At 38.5% G+C, this 13,685-nt stretch overlaps 1 protein-coding gene and 1 non-coding gene across 10 annotated transcripts in view; one reads left to right on the forward strand and one right to left on the reverse strand.

Moving 5' to 3' along the window:
• Window positions 1-13,685, reverse strand: part of TET1 (tet methylcytosine dioxygenase 1) — a 132,383-nt gene that overhangs the window by 62,387 nt on the left and 56,311 nt on the right. The gene's annotated exons all lie outside the window — the stretch shown is intronic.
• LOC147343006 (U6 spliceosomal RNA) lies at window positions 204-310 on the forward strand. Its single transcript, XR_015157271.1, has one exon. It is a non-coding gene; the product is annotated as a U6 spliceosomal RNA (small nuclear RNA).

The following is a 13,685-nucleotide window of genomic DNA, read 5'->3' on the forward strand; positions in this document are numbered from 1 at the left end:
AATTACATATGATACAGTCCTCTGTATGTGTATGTGGAAAGTGTTAGGGAGAAGTATCTATGTAAGTGTAGATTCCAATCATCAGCTACCTTTATAATAAAGGTTGTAAAAATTCTAATTACATTAAAAATAGAAATAAAAATTCAGAAAACCACATCCAGGAAACTTCAGTATCAATAAACTTTCTATGAAAAACTGTCTCAGTGCTCGCTTCAGCAGCACATATACTAAAATTGGAATGATACAGAGAAGATTAGCATGGCCCCTGTGCAAGGATGACACGCAAATTCATGAAGGGTTCCATATTTTTATGGAATTTAGAAAGATGGTAATGATAATCCTGTATGCAAGACAGCAAAAGAGACACAGATGTATAGAACAGTCTTTTGGACTCTGGGGGAGAGGGAAAGGGTGTGTTGATTTGGGAGAATGGCATTGAAACATGTATAATAGCATATATGAAACGAATCGCCAGTCCAGGTTTGATGCATGATACAGGATGCTTGGGGCTGGTGCACTGGGATGACCCAGAGGGATGGTATGGGGAGGGAGTTGGGAGGGGGGTTCAGGATGGGGAACACATGTATACCCATAGGGATTCATGCTGATGTATGGCAAAACCAATACAATATTGTAAAGTAATTAACCTCCAATTAAAATAAATAAATTAAAAAAAAAGAAAAGACAAGAGTATATGTATATGGAAAAATAAAACAAATAATTTTTGAAGATAAAAAAAAGAAAGAAAAACTGTTTCATTCCAAAAATAATAAGTAAATAAAAATTAAGGACTTAATGGATATTTTTTGCAAGAAGACAAACAGGTGGCCAGCAGGTACATAAAAAGAAGCTAATCATTATTCACTATTAAAAAAACACAAATCAAAACCACAATGAGATACTACCTCAAATAAAGTAGTGGCACTATTCAAAATAGTCAAGGTAAGGAAACAACTTCAGTGTCTGTCAATTGATTAATGAGTAATGGGTACAAAAAATGTGGTATATATACAGAATGGGATTTTATTGTCTTTCAGTTCAGTTCAGTCGCTCAGTCATGTCTGACTCTTTGCAACCCCATGAACCACACCTTGCCAGGCCTCCCTGTTCATCACCAACTCCCAGAGTTTACCCAAACCCATGTCCATCGAGTCGGTGATGCCATCTAACCATCTCATCCTCTGTCGTCCCCTTCTCCTCCTGCCCTCAATCTTTCCCAGCATCAGGGTTTTTTCAAATGAGTCAGCTCTTCACATTAGGGGGCCAAAGTACTGGAGTTTCAGCTTCAACATCAGTTGAATCAGTTCAAAATCAGTTCAGGACTGATTTCCTTTAGGATGGACTGGTTGGATCTCCTTGCAGTCCAACAGACTCTCAAGAGTCTTCTCCAACACCAGAGTTCACTGATTCCTAGAATGTTGACGTTCACTCTTGCCATGTCCTGTTTGACCACTTCCAATTTGCCTTGATTCATGGACCTAACAGTCCAGGTTCCTATGCAATATTGCTCTTTACAGCATCAAACCTTGCTTCTATCACCAGTCCCGTCCACAAATGGGTGTTGTTTTTGCTTTGGCTTCATCACTTCATTCTTTCTGGAGTTATTTCTCCACTGATCTCCAGTAGTGTTTTGGGCACCTACCGACCTGGGGAATTCATCTTTCAATGTCCTATCTTTTTGCCTTGTCATACTGCTCACGGGGTTCTCAAGGCAAGAATACTGAAGTGGTTTGCCATTCCCTTCTCCAGTGGACAACATTCTGTCAGACCTGTTCACCATGACCCGTCCGTCTTGGGTGGCCCCACGTATAGTCTTTAAAAGGAAGGAAATCCTACCATTTGCAACAACATGGATGAACCTAATGGGCATTATGCCAAGAGAAATATGTTACACAGAGAAAGATAAATATTGCATGGTATCATATATATTTATGGAATCTAAAAAAAAAATCAAACACAGAAACAGAGTAAAAATTGATTCGTAGGAGCTGAGGCATGAGAGAAACAGAGAGAGGTTGGTAAAAGGGTACAGGCTTTCAGTTATACAATGAATAAGGTCTGAGGTCCTAATGTATAATTTAGTAACAATAGTTGACAACAATGTACTGTATAACTGAAATTTGCTAAGAGAATGGAAGGCTTTCCAGGTGGCTCAGTGTTAAGAATTTCCCTGCCAACGCAGGACACTTGGGTTCAATCTCTGGGTTGGGAAGATTCTGAGAAGGAAATGGCAACCCACTCCAATATTCTTGCCTAGGAAATCCCATGGACAGATGAGCCTGGTGGGCTATGATCCCTGGAATCTCAAAAGAATCAGAACGATTTAGTAATTAAAAGAACAACAACAAGAGAGTAAGATTTACATGTTTTCAGAAAGAAAAATGAAAAACAAAGGTAAATCTATGAGAAAGGGAAAGATAAATCCATGCTAATTAACTCAATGGAGGGAATACTCTTCACATTGTACACTTTAAGTAGGTTGCAAATCTATTTGTCAATTTTTTTGAGGTGGTGGAGGGAGAAAGCTACACTAGGTAATCTGTGGGATCCAACTAGTTTCCTGACCAGGGATTGAATCTATGCCTTCAGCAGTGAAAGCTCAGAGTCCTAACCACTGGACTGCCAGGAAATTCCCTTTATTTGTCAATTATACCTCAATAAGACTGGAAAAAAATCTCAGTAATAATTTTTAAAATGAAAATAATGTAATCACTTAAAAATGTCAGACTATAAAGAATAAGGATTGATAATATCTAGAGGTGATAAATTTGTTGCTCTTGGTTTAAGTTTAAATTTAGAGGAAAATAACTATCAAAAATTTTTAATTTACACCTCAGGTACATTATTTTTGTTTACACTTTTCTGGAAAATCTTTTGCCCATCTTTTGCATTTCAACTCACATTGCTTTTAGGTGTCTTGTGAACAATAGATCATTTATATTTTGTTTTATTTATTCAGTCTGTGGGATTTCTTTTAGGTTGGGTCTATATTTGTTAAATGGGTCATTTTTCTTTTCTTTTACTCTATTAATTTAAAAGACAGACTATTTTGATTTTATGACTGATTCCCTTTATGTCTTTAAACTCTTAAATTTAAGAGTACTATTTAAAGGATTTAAGAGTAGTGTCTTTAAATAGTACTCTTAAATCCATATTTCTCAATTTATTAAAATCATGATAGAAATCTACTTACTCTGACCCAACAAGAAGTACATAAATTTAATATTACAAGAATGAAGCCTCAAAAAAGTAATATAATACAATCTAATTTTTATAAAACCATAATTAATGTTAGTGTAGTTATAGGAACATAAACCAAATGTTTATTATTTGCTATGGAATTAGTGACTGGGGAAACATTCTTGTAATGAGAAAAAAATAATTTTATTCAAGAGAAAAAATTTTCTTTCAACTACATGCTCATCTCCCTCCTATGTATTTATACTATAGAAATTTACCCTTAAGAACTATAGTATTGAAGATGCATGCAGGAATGACAAAACTTTATATAGACGAGTAAAGAAATGATTATGCTAAGGGCAGGAAAGAAATTTCCTCTTGGGGGTTGGGAAGATGATGAGATGTTAGAATGATATGCACAGATGGTTGCAGTATTGGCAATATCCTATTTCTTAACCACTTGACTGGTGATTGACTGTTCTTGTACTAATTCTGAACTACACAAATGTCTTACATGAACTCTGCATGTATTATTTCAGAAGTGAAATTTAAAAAGCATATGGCAAAATGATAGCGTATGATACCACTCTCTGTATATATGCTTTTATATGTAACAAAAGTGATTTGAAACAATATGAGACAAATGTTAATAATGTCCATCTGGGTGAGTTGGAGGCGGCTCTTAGTCCATACAAACTCTATGTATACATACTCTATGCATACATACATATGTATGCTCTTATATGTAACAAAAGTGATTTGAAAGAGTGTGAGACAAATGTTAATTCTGTCCATCTGGGTAAGTTGGAGGAGGCTTATAGTCCACAACAAATAAATTTACTATTAAAGGAAAAGATACTTAAGTGTCTGCTTGGACACATGTTATTTGAAATAAAACATTAGCACTGGCATTGCCATCATTGTTTCAAATACTTCATAGGGCAAACAAAATGTCATAGATGAAAATGAAGGCATTACAAGGAAATGTAGACATTACAAAAAAAAATAATAATAATTTAGAAGTCATTTAATGATATAGAGGAAGGCACTGCATTTTCCCCTTTCCTTTTAAGTATTTCTTTAACAATTAGAAACAGGCAAATTCAAATCTACAGCTCCATTACTTTTCAAAACCTCATAAACATCTTAAACATAGAATATAAATCAAATAAAGGAAAAGGAACACAAGAATAAAATCATAAATCAGAAAAAAGATTCTGAATTTTACAGTTTCCAAAAGACTGGTGTTACATGATGAAACGGGAAATCCTTAAGGTTTAATATCATCCACTAAGTATGGTTGTAAAGACTGACAACCAAATATAAGGCTTTTAATAAAAGAAAATGAAAAGAGCACCAGAAAATGATTTCCTAGTCTATGAACACTGATGGTTTTTTGTTACTGCTGAATTTTTCTCACCTCTCTTTTAAGGATTACAAAGTCACAACTTGACCCTAAATTTACCTCTCTGGCAAGCTGCCAGCTAGCCCTTAGTGGTCTGTTCCTAAACCAGTTTGATGCTTGCTAACAAATGAGATGACATCCATGGAAACTAATGGGAGTTTTGAGAACACAAGGCTCCAGGCAGGAAGAAACCTCAGCAGATGTTATACATTTGGACATTGATAATGAAGCAATTCCAACAAGGTCTCTGGGTATTCTACTTGCAAAATTGATTCAGACAAATCAGCTTGGGGATGAGCAATCAGAGGGACTAAAGACTGGATTAAATATGGTTAACAAAGGACTTTTACCAGGGACAAGCAATACTTGTCTCATAGAGATTTAAATGATATCTAAGACCTTTTAACTAATAATTAATTTTAAAACAGCAAAGAGCAAAATTTTAGCCAGTAATAAATGAGACTAATGCTACAAACTACTAAAAGGGAAGAAAATTTCACTGATTCCAAAACAACATAAAAATGTGAAAATCATTTCAAAACATACACATATATCAAATTATCACATTACACACCTGTATGGATCACAATAAACTGTGGAAAATTCTGAAAGAGATGGGAATACCAGACCACCTGACCTGCTTCTTGAGAAATCTGTATGCAGGTCAGGAAGCAACAGTTAGAACTGGACATGGAACAACAGACCAGTTCCAAATAGGAAAAGGAGTACGTCAAGGCTGTATATCGTCACCATGCTTATTTAACTTATATGCAGAGTACATCATGAGAAACGCTGGGCTGGAGGAAGCACAAGCTGGAATCAAGATTGCTGGGAGAAATATCAATAACCTCAGATATGCAGATGACACCACCCTTATGGCAGAAAGTAAAGAGGAACTAAAAAGCCTCTTGATGAAAGTGAAAGAGGAGAGTGAAAAAGTTGGCTTAAAAGCTCAGCACTCCGAAAACGAAGATCATGGCATCTGGTCCCATCACTTCATGGGAAATAGATGGGAAAACAGTGGAAACAGTGTCAGACTTTATTTTTGGGGCTCCAAAATCACTGCAGATGGTGACTGCAGCCATGAAATTAAAAGATGCTTACTCCTTGGAAGGAAAGTTATGACCAACCTGGATAGCGTATTCAAAAGCAGAGACATTACTTTGCCAACAAAGGTCTGTCTAGTCAAGGCTATGGTTTTTCCTGTGGTCATGTATGGATGTGAGAGTTGGACTGTGAAGAAAGCTGAGCACCGAAGAATTGATGCTTTTGAACTGTGGTGTTGGAGAAGACTCTTGAGAGTCCCTTGGACTGCAAGGAGATCCAACCAGTCCATTCTGAAGGAGATCAGCCCTGGGATTTCTTTGGAAGGAATGATGCTAAAGCTGAAACTCCAGTACTTTGGCCACCTCATGTGAAGAGTTGACTCATTGGAAAAGACTCTGATGCTGGGAGGGATTGGGGGCAGGAGGAGAAGGGGACGACAGAGGATGAGATGGCTGGACGGCATCACTGACTCGATGGACGTGAGTCTGAGTGAACTCCGGGAGTTGGTGATGGACAGGGAGGCCTGGCATGCTGCGATTCATGTGGTCGCAGAGTCGGACTCAACTGAACTGAACTGAACACCTTAACCTTGTACAGTGTTATATGTCAATTATATCTCAATGCAGGGTGGAAAAAATTAATTTAAAAAAAAATAAAGTTTGATATTTTTGTACAGTAAAATAAATAAACACAAAACAAGAAAAATAAGTTTGTTAAAAATAATATATTGCTTCATGGAATTATCATGGAAAAAAGGACAAGTGTAGAATTCATCTGAAAAATATGAAAATGTCTGGCGGGAATAAACCCAAAGCTGAAATTCTAAAGAAGTGATAAAAAAGGATTTGCAGTGGCAGTAGGCAACAAATCATAAAACAATGTACTTGGTACTAGGAAACACAATGATACCAGCAAATACAATCATCTCCTTTACACATCCCAAGAAAAATTCACCTTGAGCTAAACTTACACATCATTATATGTAGTTCTAAGAAGTGAGAACCCAGCTACATAAAAATAGTGGAATCTTTCATGTCTGGCATTTTAAGATTATTTACATTGAAGTTTTATACATCTTACCCTTTGCCTGCAGTGCCAGCTGGGTTTTACTAATTATGGGACAGATACACCAGAGGCTAACCATGCTCTGATATAAAACCCTTACTACACAAGCTTAGTGGCTAAGTAAGTTATGAAGTGGCCATCTGTGTTTTCTGCTTAAGCTGCTGAGAGGATCGCAAGGTTAGAAGAGACTTTCAAGGGCATGGAGTCCATCTAGTAAGGCCAAGCACCAACTATCTGCAACTCCTCTATCAAGCAATCCACCAACCTCTGCTTAAGTGCAAACAGTAACAAGAAACTGTCCAGTGTGCCGTTTCGTCCCACCCTTCATCCATCAGTCCTACTTCATCCTGGGAACCTGATATGGCAAGTCTCCCTTAAGCCTTCAGTTATATATCAGTGATGGATTATACTCCACAGAATAGAACAAAGGGCTATGAGTCCTTTCTTTGGACTGAAGTAGCCATATACTTTCAAGACTATCCAAATTGCTCTCCAGAAAGATAGTGGTAGTGCTCAGTGGCTCAGTGTCTGACTCTTTGAGAACCCATGACTGTAGCCTGCCAGGCTCCTCTATCCATGGAATTTTCCAAGCAAGGAGGCTGAAGTGGCTTGCCATTTCCTACTCTAGGGGATCTTGCTGACCGAAGGATCAGACCCACGTCTCCTGCATTGGCCGGCGGATTCTTTACCATTTCAGCACTTCAGGGAAGAAGGAAGATAGTACCAATGTATTTTCTCACAGAGTGCATAGACTGTCCCATTTTAAGTCAAATTTTCCATATTTTCTGATCATGTTCTTTTAGCTTTCCAAATTCATATGGAAAGGAAAAAAGATAGAATAATGTATGCTTTTCAACTTATTATAGAGGCTGACCATTTAAAACTTATTTCTTGGACATTTATATTTCTTCTTTTGTGAAGCTGACAACTTACTACGTTTTTTTCTCCTTTATTTTAAATTTCCAGGCACCTCTATCGTTCCCCATAACATCATAAATCTTACTGATGTTATTTGTAAGTGCTCTTATTTCCAACTACTGTCAGTATTATCTGATGTAATCTACCTTATTTAGAAATTTGAACTCTTTTTAGACCAAGCATGAGGTTTTTATGCTATCAGGAAACATCTTGAACTTCAATTCCTCTTTTCTATGTTCTATTTATGTTTTAATCTAAAGATTAAAGGCCGATAAACAGCAAAGCTACAGGATAAATTGTCTCCTCTCTACAGTTAACAAAACTAAACACAAACTCTTACAAAAAAAACTTACGTCACCTTTAACTTTATTTTTTTTCATAGTTATTATAGGCTTAATGTTATCTGACATTATATAACATCTTTATAACCTATGCTGCTGCTGCTGCTAAGTAGCTTCAGTCGTGTTCGACTCTGTGAGACCCCAGAGACAGCAGCCCGTCAGGCTCCCCGTCCCTGGGATTCTCCAGGCAAGAACACTGGAGTGGGTTGCCATTTCCTTCTCCAAAGCATGAAAGTGAAAAAATAAAGTGAAGTCACTCAGTCATGTCCGACTCCTAGCGACCCCATGGACTGCAGCCCACCAGGCCCCTCTGTCCATGAGATTTGCCAGGCAAGAGTATTGGAGTGGGTTGCCATTGCCTTCTCCGTTATATAACATCTTTAAAAAGATAATTATATAACATCTTAAAAAATCTGTGTTCAATCAAATATGTTTACTTTAGCAATAATTATAATGATGAAAAAGCAGAAGCCAATTATTTCTCCTGAACAATAATATTTTCCTGACAATGCTATTGTAATTTGATAATGCTACTATTTTAGGTAATATATAAACTATTATTCAAAAATAAATTACAGTAAGACTTTCCTGGTGGTCCAAAGGCTAGGAATCTGCCTGCCAGTGCAGAGGACACAGGATCAATCCCTGATCCAGGAAGATTCCACATGCCTGGGGGGACAACTAAGCCTGCTCGCTGCAACTACTGAACTCCTGCACCTAGAGCCCATTCTCCCCAGCAAAAGAAGACACCAAAGGAGAAGCCCTTGAACCACGACTAGAAACTAGCCCAAATGCAGCAACAAAGACCCAGTGCACCAAAAATAAATAAATAATAAAATGTTTAAAATGAATACATTGTTATAATTAAAGCAGCTATTATAGAGCCATTTAATGGGTAACAATTGACAAGAACACAGCTATAACTAGAATGACTAAATAAAACAACTGACAAGCCAAATGTTGGAGAAGATGCAGAGCAATTAATAGTCTCATAATTTCAGTGGAAGAGTCTTAAAATATTAAACATACATCTACCCTACAAGCAATTCAAATTCTACTTATGCAAGACAAATGAAAATATATGTTCACACCCAGAAAAAGCCCTTGCATAAAAATGCATTGGCCTGAATGTAGAGAAATTGGATCTTTCATACACTGGCAGTTCCTCTAAGAGTTAAACATAGAATTAACATGACTGAGCAATTCCATTCCTAGGTATGTACCCATGAGAAATGAAAACATGTCTACACAAAAACTTGTAGTGAATCCACATATCGGCATTGTTCAGAAGAGCCAAAAAGTGGAAATAACTCAAATGGACCTCAGCTGGTGACTGAGTAAGTAAAATACGCTGCATGCATACAATGGAATATTATGCAGGAAGAGAGGAAGGTACGTGCTACAACATGGATGAATCCTGAAAGCATTATGTTAAATGAAAGAAACCACTTATAAAGTATGATCCTTTTTCTGTGAAATACATTATTTGGGGGGATAAGGAAAAGGTTCTAAAATTGATTGTGGTGATCCATGCACAACTGTGAGTATACTAAATACTCCCAGAAAAATATATTCTATAAAATTCAATATGTGAAAAAATTATAGAAAAGGCAAAATCAACCTACGGTGATAGAAATAAACCCAGTAGTTGCTTGGAGGGGGAGCAGATTAACTAGGAAGAGGTGCTGCTGCTGCTGCTGCTAAGTCACTTCAGTCGTGTCCGACTCTGTGCGACCCCATAGACGGCAGCCTACCAGGCTCCCCCATCCCTGGGATTCTCCAGGCAAGAATACTGGAGTGGGTTGCCATTTCCTTCTCTAATGCATGAAAGTGAAAAGTGAAAGTGAAGTCGCTCAGTTGTGTCCGACTCTAGCGACCCCATGGACTGCAGCCTACCGGGCTCCTCTGTCCATGGGATTTTCCAGGCAAAAGTACTGGAGTGGGGTGCCATTGCCTTCTCCAGGAAGAGGTGCTAGGATGACAGAAAAGATGGATGTCTTACTGTGCATTCATCAAAACTGGTTAAGTAATATTTTTAAGACCTGGGTATTTCACTGTATATAAAATACATTTCAAAAATAAGGCTAGGGACTTTCCCAGTGAGAGTCAAAGTTTTATTCCCTCACTCATGCAATCCCATGGATTGTAGCCTGCCAGGCTTCTCAATCCATGGAATTCTCCAGGGAAGAATACTGAAGTGGGTCGCCATTCCCTTCCTCAGGGGATCTTCCCAAAGCAGGATGTATCAAACCTGGGTCTCCTGAATTGCAGGCAGATTCTCTACCATCTGAGCCACCAGGGAAGCTGGTGGTCCAGTGATTAAGACTTCATGATCCCAGTGCAGGAGGCCTGGGTTCGATCCCTGGTCAGGGAACTAGATCCCACATGCCACAACTAAAGAGTCTACATGCTGCAACTAAGACCTGGCACAGCCAAATAAATAAGGCTGTTATTTAATGCCCACAAAACTACTAAGAGGATCTACCCTTCAGATGTGAGAGTAAGGAGGATTAAAGAAGGGAGGGACAATGAATACAAAGAACATTTTTCATTTTCTTCATATATTTCTTCTTTTTTTTTTTCTCTGTTCCTCCAAATTTATTCTTGTGCGAGGACATGCTGGGGCTTTTTTTCTTAAGAGCTTATGTTGTATGTTCTCTTCCCCAGGTCACCCCTCTAGTGGCTGCAGCCTTTCTCTCCCAGTCACCTGACTCATAATCGGCAGGATGTTTTGCGGGGTCCCAGCCACTTCTGGCATGGGAGGTGAGTATGGACCATGCTGGGCCTAGGGACCCAGAGGGCTAAGGCTTTGAACCTGCAGAGGCTGGGGGTTGCCGGCAGGCTATAAGTCCCAGGGGGTGGCCAGGGGCCAAGAGACCTCCTCCAAGTGGGGTCAGCTGGATGCAGAGATGACAGCTGTAGTGTGGCTGGACTTCTCTAGTATCTCAGAGTCCCGAAGCCAGGTAGATAGTTGAAAAGCATGTGACAGACCTTGTATGCCCACAACCATGTCATAAGCAAGGTGTGGTCACTCAGCTATAGGGGCAAGTAGCTGAGCAGGAGGGGTGGAATGGAGCACCAGGCCTCACATGCAGCCCCAGGACCCAGAGGCCTGTGCTCTGCTTGGGTCCCCTGCAGATTGAGGGGGCCCTGACCTCTGATAGAGTCCCCTGTAGACTGAGGGGGTCCTGTCCTCTGCTTGAGTTCCCCACAGATTGAAGTGTGCTGTCCTGCTCACATCCCCCGCAAATTGAGGGGGGACTGTCCTCTGCTTCTTCATACATTTCCTTCAAGATTATTCTTTTTTTGTAATTTAAAATTAGTTTAAATGAGTTCATTGGATTTCCTTTTAAATCATACTGATGTTTGTATTTTCTTGCTCAACAAAATTTTGACTACACTTTAATATTTGTTTCAGATCATTAATTGTACCTTGGGTGCTAGTATACTTTTCCTGCTATTCTGATAATCTATAAATATCACCTGGACGTAAAGTTTTGTAATTTATACACACCCTGAAAGATGATTAATGTAATTTATTTCCTATCTAGCTCACAATCAACAACAAAAAAAATTTTAATGCTACTTTGTCCTAGATTGAGGGAATAAGCTGTTACTGATTGACTGGTTATCTTCTATTTTACTTTGTCTCCACTGAGTTCCTCTGAGTTAGACTTCTCTCTTTTGCATTGAGTTTTTTGTAAGATAGGGTTGTGTGGAAGATAAGAGTGGAAAGGGCAAGATAAAGAAGGAATGAAGTCTGAGTCACATTCTCTTCCAATCCTAAACCTACTTAGCCTCATCATCTTCTCACTTCCATTTTTCAACATCCCAGATACTTACTATGCCCATATTTGATCATATAGTGACCAGAATCCAACTTTCTCAACCAAAATGAACCATTTGGTCACACTGTGCAATAGGACGTTAAATAGTCAGAGGCATTTTTCATTATTATTGAAAAGCTTCCTTCATTTAACCTCCAAAACTTAAAATATGTGCCATTATTATGTCCAAAGAAAAGTTAAGATGACTTAAAGATAACCAAATAAAATGTTCAGCTTAAAATGAAGTCCATCATAATTATATCAGTCAAGAAATATGAATGGATACTAAAAACTAAGAAGTAACAGAATGCTTACACAGTCTTAAAGCATCTCTACAGGAGAAATTTATTACAGAAGGAAAAAGGGTAATTTAGGAGAAACTTGGCAGATGCCACCTTAACCAAGAGATCAATGTTAAGAACATAGTTATGGAACAAACTGACATCATGTGCTTTCAGATATAAATTCACTGAAAAAAAACAAAAAAACAAAGAACTTCGCTGGTGTTTCACTGGTTAAGAATCTGCCTTCCATGTTGATGTATGGCAAAAATCAACACAACACTGTAAAGCAATTATCCTCTAATTAAAAATAAATAAATTATTAAAAAAAGAATCTGCCTTCCAATGCAGGGAACGCAGCTTTGAGCCTGAGCCCGTATGTGTACTAGAATGAAGACCTAGCACAGGCAAAATCAAAAACAAAACAACCAACAACAACAATAAAAACCAAAGCACTGCTAACTCACTTCTGTGGCATTCTTGTTAAAAATGCATAATCTGAATCTAATCATGAGCAAACATCAGTTCAGTTCAGTCGCTCAGTCGTGTCTGACTCTTTGCGACCCCATGGACTGTAGCACGCCAGCCTTCCCTATCCATCACCAACTCCTGGAGCTTGGTCAAACTCATGTCCATTGAGTCAGTGATGGCATCAAGCCATCTCATCCTCTGTTGTCCGCTTCTCCTCCCGCCTTCACTCTTTCCCAGCTTCAGGATCTTTTCCAATGAGTTAGTTTATCGCATCAGGTGGCCAAAGTAATGGAGTTTCAGCTTCAGCATCAGTCCTTCCAATGAATATTCAGGACTGATTTCCTTTAGAATGGACTGGTTGGATCTCCTTGCAGTCCAAGGGACTCTCAAGAGTCTTCTCCAATACCACAGTTCAAAGGCACCAATTCTTTGGTGCTCAGCTTTCTTTATAGTCCAACTCTCACATCCATTCATGACTACTGGAAAAAATTGAAACTTTAACTAGATGGATTTTTGTTGGGAAAGTAATGTCTCTGCTTTGTGATATACTGTCTAGCTTTGTCATAGCTTTTCTTCCAAGAAGTAAGCGTCTTTTAATCTCATGGCTACAGTCACCATCTGCAATGATTTTGGAGCCCCCCAAAATATAGTCTCTCACTGTTTCCACTGTTTCCCCATCTATTTGCCATGAAGTGATGGGACCAGATGCCATGATCTTAGTTCTCTGAATGTTGAGCTTTAAGCCAACTTTTTCACTCTCCTCTTTCACTTTCATCAAAGGCTCTTTAGTTCATCTTTGCTTTCTACCCTAAGTGTGGTGTCATCCAAAAATCTGAGATTATTGATATTTCTCATAGCAATCTTGATTCCAGCTTGTGCTTCATTCAGCCCGGCATTTTACATGATATACTGTGCATGTAAGTTAAATAAGCAGGGTGACAATAAACAGCCATGACATACTCCTTTCCCAATTTGGAACCAGTCTGTTGTTCCACTGTTGCTTCTTGACCTGCATACAGATTTCTCAGGAGACAGGTCAGATGGTCTGGTATGCCCATGTCATTAAGAATTTTCCACAGTTTGCTGTGATCCACACAGTCAAGGCCTTTGGCATAGTCAATAAAGCAGAAGTTTTTCTGGAACTCTCTTG

Source organism: Bos grunniens, chromosome 28 (genome assembly GCF_055505025.1).
Source record: "Bos grunniens cultivar Pamir isolate PY7600 chromosome 28, Bosgru_T2T1.0, whole genome shotgun sequence".
Taxonomy (NCBI): Eukaryota; Metazoa; Chordata; class Mammalia; order Artiodactyla; family Bovidae; genus Bos; species Bos grunniens.